Here is a 10,752-nt window from a genome sequence, read left to right as displayed (position 1 = left end):
CCCCCCATAGCATCTCTTCCTGCTCCAGTTGACCAGTAAAGCAGGTCAAAAAGAGCTTCTCACCCTTTTCTCCTGAATGATCTCCTCCTTCTTTGCTTTGGAGACTCAGAGCTCCAACCTGGTCCTGTCTCACGACATCACCAAGAGTAAAACAGGGACAGCTGTAGTCTGAAGCAACTTCTTTTGGAGAGCACCCTCCCTACCACTGGTTTGTTACTTGAGTTTCTTGGCTGTGGATTAATTCACAGCAAAATACTCTATGACAGTCAAACATTAATCAGATCTGCTCTTTACTCACTAATGCTATTTCAGAAATTTCCTTGGTGTAACTTTCCATGTTGCGTTGTCATTCCTGAGTTCATTGAAATATACATAGAGACATTTGTTATTCTGCTTTGTTTTTTTGTATTTTCCTGAAGTCTGGAACAGCCTGATCCTCACTGTGTGGCTTTGATTCATCCTCAAACCACATTTCTTAGGCTGGGTTGGCAGACAAGGGGCTTGAATGTGGGAGGGCACGTGCATCTCAGTTCTGCAGAGCACATAGAGGTGGTGCAGCACAGCCAGGAGCTGCAGCACCTTTTGCCCCATTTTGTCCCAGTTGTGAGGACTGTTCCTGAGGAAGTCATGCTACCTGGAACCAAAGCTCTGGGGACGCACAGCTCCATGATGTGGGACCTGCCCACAGCCACTGTGTGACTTGGGTTGAATGTGTGGGAACCACCAGCAGGGAGATTTCCACCTCCTGGACCCTTCCCTAGCTTTGTATGAAATTAAATGAAGCAATGGTCTTGATGGAGTTCTGCTAAGGTGGATGCAAAAACTGTATTTAAAGAGTAGTTACACGAAATATGGCAAAAGAGAGAAGATTAAAAAGAACTGGCGTTGTTTAGTCTAGAAAAAAGGAGGCTGAGGGGAGATGTGACAACAGTTTTTAGGTATGTGAAAACTTGCTGCAAGGAGGAAAGTAAACTGTTCTTCATGGCCAAGAAGAGGACAAAAATAACAGGCTTAAATGGCTATAAGGGGAGTTTGGATTAGATATGAGTAAAAAACTTTCTATCTACAAAGATATTTAATCTCAGGAATAGGCTGCATGGTGGTGGGGCATCTCCATCCCTGAGGGATTTCTAAGTACAGGTTAGATTAATGTCTATTAGGAAAGGTTTACACATAGCTAATCCTGCTTGTGGTAGAAGATGGTCCCTTCCAGCTCTGTTTTTTATGATTTTATTAGGGCACATCTATTCATAGAAGTGCAGGGAGGACAGAGCTCGTTTTGCCTCCACTCTAAATAGGCTGAACATGGCACAGGCCAAATCCATCATCTGTGTGGACACGCTGGCTAAGGAGCAGGCATGTTCAGCTCAGTGCTGGGCATACTAGCCTGTTCTCCATCTGTCTGTGCCCACCCGTGTAGTCCTTCCAGACTCGCTCCCCTGTGTGCAAAGGTGCAGCCAGCAGGAGCCCTACAGGAGCATGCCAGCAACTCATGCCCGGCCCTGTACAGTGCCAAGTGCTCAAATTCTGCTGCATAAGGGCCATTAATTTAAATCAACTGATTTTATTTCAGTGGAAAATGAAAATTGCAACCGTGCCCAGGAAAAACACCACTAATGCTTTATATTTGTGACTATTTAGTAGTGACAAATGTAACAGGAGTTTACAGTCCCAGCATCACCTAAAAAGCCCAAATTAGCCCCCAGGTTGACCATGTTTGAAGGCAATGACCATGTTTTTCTTCCATGCTTGTGCAAGGCTCTGCTCTATTCGACCCTGGTTCCTGTTGGGGGTCCTGGCACTGCCATTCACTACCACAGCACTGTGGGCAGATTTCAAGAGTTAAAATCAACACAGTTGTGAATTAAAAAGGAAATAAAGGATGTCTATTATTCAAAAGGTGACAAGCACAAGGGAGGAAATGCTTGGCACCATTAAAATAGTATTTTTCGGTCTAAGGGGCTCTGGTGTGACATACAGCAGCTTGTTAAGTCTCATTTGATGCTTTTCTGTACCTTGGCACACTGTCACTTTTACCCCCAGTGCTACACATGGCTCTATATACTCCATACAGCAAATGTGGTTTCACTTGCTTTACCATCTATTAGTTCATTTTAATTGTTTGGAAAAATCATCGTACCCAGAGATGTCTGCTAGTCATTAGTGTGAGTCAATAATGAGTTTGGGTTTTAATTATTTTATACTGTACATATGGAAGCACAGTGCATTGCTGGGAACTCGGTCAAAACACTTAGGTTTGGTTTAGATGTATTTGGTCTGGAGCAGGGACAGGATATTTCTGCTGTGGCCCCCAGTACCCAGTCACTGGAGGGTCACGTGCCACAGTAACAACCAAGTGGATGCTGTGTGAAGAATGATGTTCCTCTGAAATGATCACAGAAACTGCCACTTGCTTTGGCATAAAACCCGACCTTCAGCAGGGTTTGCCTGAGCTGGTTTTGAGACTAGATGCTACTTCAGCTCCTTTCTTCTCCTGGCAAATGTTCCCCATGGCACTGCAAAGCCCTTGCACTCACAGCCGGGGGCTGCCCATCTCCCCCCAGCCCCTGCCACCAGCCTGACACCAGGGGCCGAATCCAGCCCCTGGCAGGGCAGGGATGTGAGTCAGACCCTGTTTTGCTGTTATCCATTCCCTGGACTGCAGCTCTGCTGCTATGTAGCAGTGAAATCAGAAACAGATTCACCCTCCTTCGGGTTTCAAACTGGGACTTCAGACAGTCTTTTGGGATTTCACTGACAAGCCCAGCCAGTGACTTACCATACCCTAATCTTCACATTGCTATTATTAAGAGTGATGATGGTTTTGTAGCAGTGTGTTCTTTGCTAGAAGGGTTATATCTGGCTTTGAACAATTACTGTGTGATTTTAATTAACTTTTCCTTATGATATACTTTCTGCCCAGATTTGGCAGTTAGCCTCACAGTGTTTCACAGTATTTTGCATGGAAATGTTGCTATCAGCACTTAAAAATTTGTGGAAAAAAGCAGCAAAAAGCTTTTAGGTAATTTAATATTTCTGTGAGAAGAATTCTTAAGTTCTGCAAACTGGGAAAGTGCCCCTTGCTTAAAATCCAACTTTAAGAAATAGTCTAACTACTGTAAAGCTGTGATTAGCAATTACAATTTTACTATAATTCTTTGCTTATGTCTCATGAATGTTTTATTTTTAGGTTTCTTCAATCCTCAAAAACAATGTAACTCAACTTTATTAATTAGCAGAGAGGTGAAATATTTGCTGTCATATCATCCAGCTATTGCCATTGGTATTTTTCCTAATCACGTTTTTCTCTCTCTAGAATATGATGTCTGTGCTGAAGCTCCCTGCGAACAGCAGTGCACAGATAACTTTGGACGAGTCTTATGCACTTGCTATCCTGGGTATCACTATGATCGAGAGAGGCACAGGAACAGAGAGAAGCCTTATTGCCTGGGTGGGTAGAAGTGTGTGTTGTGCTTATCTCTGGTTAATGATGTATCCTGCTTCTTCAGGTCTTTTAGGAGTCAATTTAGATCTGAAACCTTTCTTATTTTTGTTGCTATTACAGAATAAATGTGTTTTTTAACTATGTTAAGGACTGGTTCCTTAACAGATCTAAATCCCCCTGAAATTATTAGGAGGTAGCATCTAAAACAGGACCTATGCGCCCATACACTTTGAAGTGTTGGGCTGATGTAATTTTCCCTTTATTAACTCCTCCTGCAGGTTTTGATCAGTATTTGGGGTTTTGGCCTGAGAAGAGGGACATGATTCTAACAGTAACTATAACTGTGCCTAATTGTGAAAATAAATCCTTGGGGTTTGATTCAGATGGCAAGTATCTAATTCAGGACTGATCATTTACATGTGGTCCTTGTATGGCTAGTCCCCCCGATTCAGTAGTCCTGCCCTGCGTGGTTTGCTGTGCCAGGGAGCCAAGGTTTGCAGGATCGAGCTTTGCTTGTGAGCTTTTCTGTGGGGATTAACGGCACGGACTCTGGCAGGCAGCAACCAAAGACCTTTATTGCTCTTTGTCAGCGTTCTTTATAGCAAACAGGTGTTCACGTGCTATCTGCAGCTTGCAGATAGGTTATAGCCTTGTGTTCACGCGCATCTATGCTCTAGCGGATTGGCCCGTTCTTCCTGATCACGCGACATGCCTTCATGACCTTTATCTTGTTTACTCCTTTTCAGTAGCTCATTACTTCCTCCTTTATCTTCTGCTTACGTGCCTTCTTGTGCCTCAAGGGAACAGGGCTTGCTCATCAAAATCAAATTCAGTAATGTCCGTCGTTGAAGTTCCCATCCCCACATCTCCCTCTTTTTGTTTTACTAGAAACACTGCTGAAACCGATCTCTCAATCATTTTTCGCATACCCTGTAATAAACACGGCACACAAACTAGGATGCAAAGGAATATTACCAAGCATAGCCCTCCTAGCTTGGCTAGTCCTTTTAACCAGCCGTTTAAACCCCATTTCCCGAATAATTTATCCAACCAGTCCCAGGGGTCTTCCACTCTTAGCTTCTGTACTCCTTCCTTCAACATCTGAATGCTGCGGTGAATTGATTCTGAATGGTCAGATAGGTGCATACAACACATTCCCTCCAACTCTTCACACCCATGTCCTTGCGCTAAAAGCAAAAAATCTATTGCTGCATATAGAATCTACATCCATTAGTAATCCCGTTAGTGCTTCAGAGGTTGCATTTGATTGTTTCGCTAGCCAACATCCTAATTTATTTAATGTGCTCAAACCCTTTGCCGCCGCGACACCCGGGGCCAAAATTGCAACCGCAGCTATAGTGTCCGGGTTCCATAGGTCGACAGCATCATCACATTGTGAATTATAGGCATGTGCCCCGCGCTTACTGTGCGTCTTGGGAGCGCCCCTTCTGTGGTCTAAGATCGAGGATGTATTTGGTGTTAGCAGAGTTAGTCTTCCCAACGAACACGGCCCACCCTTAATATGAGAGGGAATGCCAGGCCAGGCCCGGTCTCCACATATTAAAAAGACCCCCCTGGGTAATCCTATAGGCGCATTGGATGATTTAGATATATTGCCGCTTGTCTGGTTACACCACAGTGATTCATTCTTATAGATTTCCAGGGTAACGTTAACTGACCAGGCCCAGGAAACATTGGCCCCTGAATAATTGAAATACAAACACCAATCCATTTTTATGGACCCTAATAGCTCGAGTTCCTGAGGTTCTATTGGCAAGTGATGAAGATGCGGTAGGCATCCATCCCAATTGTTAGTGGCGTTTTGCCCCCCCCCCCCCCCCCCCACCGCAAACCTCCTTGGAAGGATTAGGCAGTCCCAGGTCCCAATTATCTAAAGGAAGCCCCACTAGGCAGGTGGAAAAGGGGTTGCCGGGGGAAGATATCGACAGGCAGATGGAATCTTGTCCTGTCTGATTGGCCAGAGTCACCCAAATATTTTCCTTCAGCTGTGAGGGTACCCATAACGCAGCGACCACACACAGTGATACTAGCCACAAGACGCCCCCCCATACTGGCCTCATAGTTTACGTTCTCCTTTTGTTCCGTTTCCACCCAAATCGCTTGTTACACTGTCGTCTGGTGCCTTTCCAGTTTCCCTCCCGAACTGACCACAGCTGAGGGACACAATGGGATCTCCCACACACTAGCCGTAGGATTTCTGGCTCGGCGTTCCCGGTGGGATTCCTTTTGCACCTTGTGCACCTCCCCGCACGAAACTGTGAGTGACAATACCAGGTGTCCTTACAGTCCTTGCATCTGCATAATGTCTATGCGAGATGCATTGACCCTGGACACTGGAAGCAGGGGATTCCTGTTGTACGAGCCGACAGCGACCGCTGCTCCGCCGCTTGGTGCTCCCAATCCACAGCCAAGGGCAACCCACTGGAGCCCCTGTACACCCTGGCTCGGCCTGGCCCACTAAGTGGTTCCCCGAATATCGAGCGCGATACTTTGTGTAAGTCCCAGTAATTTACTTCAAACCATCGATGCATCCGTGGGCTCCTTGGGCTCCTTGTCCAGATATGGTCGAACGCAGCGGGCGGGTATCCACCGGGGTCCACGATCTGTGGAGACACAAGCATATCCTCTCCCCCATGTTATAAGGTCATAAGGGCCTTCCCATTGGCTATTTTCCAATGACTTGACCCACACCCGAGCCCTTTCCCCTACCGGAGAAGCTGAGTTACAAGATATAAAATGTCGCGCTATTACCGTGTTAGGGCTGTCAACTGCTATCCTGTCTTCCCTTATTGTAAGACGATTTAACACATATATTGCTTTACGGAGGCGGGCTTGCGGTGATTCCCCTAGCATTCCCCCTTTTTGTTTTTGTAGCAGCTGCTTGAGAGTGAGATGAGCCTGCTCAACGATACCCTGGCTCTGAGGGGAATACGGGATACCGGTTATATGCCGAATGCCCCATTGTGCCAAAAAGGCCTGCGTTTTTGCGCTTATATACCCGGGCCCATTATCTGTTTTGATCTGGTGTGGAACCCCTAGAGCAGCAAAGGCCCCTTTCCAGTGCCGTAAAATATCTTTACTTTTTTCTCCGGTCTCAGCAGTCGCCCATAGAGCTCCGGAGAATGTATCGATGGAAACGTGCACATACTTTTGTTTGCCAAACTCCCCTATGTGAGTAACATCGGATTGCCAAATCTGTAGGGCCTTTTGACCGCGGGGATTAACACCAGTTTGGGGAATAGGGGCGAATCCTTGGCAGTCTGGGCACATTTGCACAATACTCCGAGCAGTATCCCAAGTCAACCCAAGTTGCCGACGTAACATTCGGGCTGATTGATGAAAAAATTTGTGCGACAATCGGGCTTGTGTACAAATGTCCGGTACAGGGACTGTCCATGCAGGGGCAGCAAGATGATCAGCTCGCGCATTGCCTTCTGATATAAACCTCGGGAGAGAAGTATGGCTCCTCACATGGAGCACATAATACGGGCTCACGCGGCGATTCAATAAGTCCCATAACTGTTTAAACATTAAAAACACCGGTTCACTGTCACTTTCCTTGAGCCAAGCCTTTTCCAAGCATCTAACAACATTAGCAACGTACTGGGAATCGGTAACCAAATTTAAGGGTATTTCCCACTGGCGAAAGACCTGAATTACCGCGTATATTTCCACTATCTGAGGGCTCCCTACTACGTGATGAACTTGGTGCTTCCATTCCCCCTTATCGCACCATACTATTACTGCCTTGCCTGTCCGTCCTGATCCATCGGTGAATAAGGTGGGTCCTTCAACAGGTACCTCCCTACTCAGTGATCTGGGAATTATACTAATTTCCTTGTGAAAGGAGAATAATTTGTGAGATGGATAGTGGACTAGAATTTGTCCCTTAAAATTTTCCAGCGCTATCTGTAGCTCTAGGCTATTAGCCTCACACCAGTTAAGGTGGTCTTTAGTCAGTGGGAGATAAATGGTGTCGAGCTCTGTTCCTGTCAATTCCAAACATCGTGCACGTCCTTTTCGTACAATCATCGAAAACATTTCTATCTGCGTCACTATCGTTTTTGGTGCTTGATATGGCAAGAATATCCACTCAATGATGACAAGAGGGTCCTGGGCATCCTTGCTGTTCCATTGGCCTAAGAGGCCCACTGCTTGTCGGGACTGATTTAGGACATACAAGTTAACTCCCAATCCTTCAATCACTCGCTGCGCCTGCCTTTTGGTGAGCGCCTGTGATATTTTTTCTAGCGCTTGTCTGGCCTCTGTTGTTAATTCTCGTGGAGATGTCAACTCGGGAGCCCCTTTTAACAATTCGAACAGAGGGGTTAACATATCATTATCTATTCCTAGCAATGGGCGTACCCAATTGATAGTCCCTACTAGTTTTTGCAAGTCATTCAGTGTCTTAATGTTAGATTGCAAGGTTATGGGTTGGGGCTGTATCGTATGTTCTAAAATCTTCCACCCCAAGTACTTCCACGGGGCTTGCACTTGCACCTTTTCAGGAGCTATTTGCAAGCCGTATGTCTTTAACCCCTGCAACATATCTTTCATAACTGTGGCCAGTTCCTTTGGGTCCCGTCCGGCGATTAAAATGTCGTCCATGTAGTGATAACAAATCAAGTCCGGATATTTGTTTCTTATGGGCGACAACGCACGTGCAACATACATTTGACATATTGTGGGACTGTTTTTCATGCCCTGGGGCAACACCGTCCAATGATATCGCAACCTAGGCCCTTGATGGTTTACAACTGGGAGAGAGAAGGCAAATCTGGGAGCATCTTCCGGCGCTAAGGGAATCGTGAAAAAGCAGTCTTTCAAATCAATAATCACAATGTCCCATTGACGGGGTATCAATGTTGGTGAAGGCATACCTGGTTGCAATGTCCCCATATCTTGAATCACGGCATTTACTTGCCGTAAATCATGTAGAAGTCTCCATTTTCCACTTTTCTTTTTTATAACAAACACTGGAGTATTCCAGGGGCTGGTGGTGGGAACCAGGTGTCCTTGACTCATTTGTTCGTCCACTAATGCTCGCAACGCGTCGGCCTTTTCCTGTGATAGGGGCCACTGATCCACCCACACTGGCTGATCGGTGAGCCATGTGAGTCGAACGGTGGGCCGAGCGCCAGTGACCCCCGCTAAAAATGTTGATGCGGATCAGCAGTGCCAATCACTAGTCCCCAAGTGCTCAAAACATCTCGTCCCCACAGGTTTAACGGCACAGGAACCACAAAAGGTCGAATAGTTGCAACCTGTCCTTCCGGGCTTACAATCTGTATTAAGTTGGCACTCTGCCTGGATGTCAACAGGCCTCCAATTCCCACTATCCCTGTGTCGACCGGAATGGTCTCCCATGATCTAGGCCACTTTGAAGTACTGATGATAGTAACGTCTGCCCCTGTATCTATCATTCCCTTCACTACCAGTTGTTCCAGTTTGCTGCCTTTATTCTTCAGAGTGCAGGTCAAAGTGGGCTGAGTTCTTTGGACAAGCTGAGTCCAAAAAATATTTGGTTCACCTGTCGACCCAAATCCACCAGCCCCTCGGGAAATAGGATCCCAATTACGAACCATACTCATAAAAGGGACTAGCTGTGCAATCCTGCTTCTGGCTGGAATAAATACTGGAGGAGACGGGGTCCATAGCAACGCTTGCAGCTGTCCCGTATAATCAGTCGATAACTCCAGGTAACACAAACAAACCCTGCATAGTAGCACTGGACCTCCCCACCAATAGGGCACTTAGCCCTTGGCCAAGGGGGCCCCTCACATTGAGGGGCACCCTATGTACATTCTGATCGTTTATTGAGAGGTTGGTGGCTGTGGAGACATCCACTCTGGCACTGCCGATGGTTCTGGCCTTGAGGTGATCCAGGCCTGCTGAGACAGCGATCCCATGGGGCTTTGGGGTGGCATTTGTATCGGTGCACGCCCCCGCCTCGCGCTCGACTTCCCGTTTCCCGACAAGGGTCGACCGCGGAGATCATACTTCGTCTGGCATTGATTAGTATAATGCCTCCCCTTGTGGCAGCGCGGGCAAATTCCGGGAGCTCGAGGAGCGTCTCCTACCCCTTCCTCCAGTACGGGGTTTTCCGGACATTGCCGTTTAAAATGTCCTGATTTTCCACAGCGGAAACACGCTTTATTACCGGTACGCAGGGCAGCGGCTAAGCAGGCTGCAAAAACCTCATTCTTATGCGTAATTGAACCCACACGGTTGCATGCATCAAGCATATCTACTATGGTGGGATTTTGCAACGTGTGCAGAACTCTCTTACAGTCCTCGTTGGCATTTTCTATAGCCAATTTCATAAGTAACGCCTCTTTGGCTTCAGGATTCTGTACTTGTTTTTGAATAGCTTCCTGGAGCTTGTCGATAAAGTCCATATAAGATTTGTTGCTCCCTTGCTTAATGTTAGTAAAAGACTTTACCAGTCGTCCTGTATCAGGGACCTTTGACATTGCTTGAAATGCAAGGTCCGCTGATTGTCTCAAAATTTCAGGCGCCAGCCGTGCCTGCAGTTGTGGTGTGCTGACAGGGTCCTCCCCCATTAACTGAGCGAGTCCCGCACCCACTAGCGGGTCTCCCACTTGCCGATCCAGGTTCCCAATAGCTGCCTGCTGACAGAGTTCCCTCCAATGTGCTTGCCATAGCACCTTTTGTGTAGGGGAAAATATTAAATCAGCTAACGATTTGGTATCAAAAGGGATTAATAAGTGTCCCTTCACAATATTTTGCAATAGGCTCTGTGTAAAAGGCGCTCCCAATCCATATTGCATAATGGTCCGCCTTAACTCTTTAACCAAATCCCATTGAAGGGGCTGCCAACGGTTGGGACCTTGTTCACTAATTATGACAGGGTATGCCATAGCAGGAAGGTCCCCTTCTGCCAAGGCCTGTTGTCGAACGGCTTGCCAGTGAGCAGCTGGATCATAGTCTAGGGGCTCATTGTCGTGGCTTGAGGCCCCTATGCTCTGTTGTTTAGGAGACTGTCCGAAATCACTTGATATTGTCAGGGCCGAAAGAGCCTCAGTCAGAGGTCTTTCCACTCCCTCGGGCTGGTCTTTCCCATTCGGACCGGGTGAAGGTTCCGGGGGAGCCCTGTCTGGAGTGGCCGGAGCTGGTGGGTCAGGAGCAGTGGCTGCCACCACAGCTTGATGGGCAGCACGATCAGTCTTTAATTGTTTTAATGTATCTGTGATTAAGCGCCATGTAGTAAGGACCATCTTCGCATTCTCATCTCCCCTGGTAGCTGCATCCCACAACGAGTCCCC

The sequence above is a fragment of the Aptenodytes patagonicus genome, chromosome W (assembly GCF_965638725.1).
Source record: "Aptenodytes patagonicus chromosome W, bAptPat1.pri.cur, whole genome shotgun sequence".
Classification (NCBI taxonomy): domain Eukaryota; kingdom Metazoa; phylum Chordata; class Aves; order Sphenisciformes; family Spheniscidae; genus Aptenodytes; species Aptenodytes patagonicus.
The sequence above is the reverse complement of the archived record's forward strand: the minus strand, read 5'-3'. Positions refer to the sequence as shown.